Source organism: Amblyomma mixtum, chromosome 1, assembly GCF_055824585.1.
Source record: "Amblyomma mixtum isolate Tamu chromosome 1, ASM5582458v1, whole genome shotgun sequence".
Classification (NCBI taxonomy): Eukaryota; Metazoa; Arthropoda; class Arachnida; order Ixodida; family Ixodidae; genus Amblyomma; species Amblyomma mixtum.
The window spans coordinates 178,367,204-178,368,060 of NC_143012.1; the positions used below are offsets into that span (position 1 = coordinate 178,367,204).

General features: G+C 50.1%; 1 non-coding gene across 1 annotated transcript; it reads right to left on the reverse strand.

Moving 5' to 3' along the window:
* Window positions 1-518: 518 nt before the first annotated feature.
* On the reverse strand, window positions 519-589 carry TRNAG-GCC (transfer RNA glycine (anticodon GCC)). Its single transcript has one exon. It is a non-coding gene; the product is annotated as a tRNA-Gly (tRNA).
* Between the last annotated feature and the right edge of the window lie 268 nt (window positions 590-857).

Genomic DNA, 857 nt, shown 5'->3' on the forward strand with positions numbered 1-857 from the left:
ACACGTTCTTTTCACGCCCAATGTAATTTTAGGGTCGAGCGCAACAATAAACATGTCATGTGTTGTTGGATTGATAAAAGATTTCATCAGTAAACTGTAAACCATTAAAAACTAGTAACCCTCCAGCGCAAGAGTGAGACTTTTAGAGTCATTAGAGCTGCTTATGCGTCATTAAACATAAATCAACAAGCAACGAACCATACATCTGTCAGGAAACAAGCGAAATGAGTCATAGCGCTGCCAGCCAGCACGATAGGAAAGAATCAGAGCCGTCGCTATGTCCCAGCTGCAAAGCCTGCACAATGACGCGGAATTCATGTTGTTGTGCTCAATCATAAGGGTAAACAAGGCGGAAGTCTGCTGTTCTCGGGGTACGCGTTCCTGACTTGTTTACGGGTTTTCGTTGAAACGGCGTCTACGGAAGAACAAAGAAAAGTCAAGATCAAAAATGTGCCGTTAGGACACATGTAAGCAACGAAAACTCTGCAAAAGAGACAAACTGCTGGAATAAAAAGCAATGCGTCGGCCGGGAATCGAACCCGGGCCACCCACGTGGCAGGCGAGTATTCTACCACTGAACCACCGACGCCGCCGCTGCTGCCCACTTGGCCAGTCTTGCGCGTGGCCAGTGCATTTGCGCAATCCCGTCCCTATCCAGGTCGCACGGGCGGCGAGCGGCTTCAGCAGAGACGCGTCTCTCTGCCGCTGCGCAACTGTCGTAGCAAGGCATACCCTCAGCTCGGTGCGCCACTGCTTTAGCTTGCTCTAAAAGCCGCAGAGTAATATGCTGTGAAACGGGGGCAGAGCGGATGTTATGTTCGAAGTCAACGGCCACACTACAATAGCACCGTTGGACT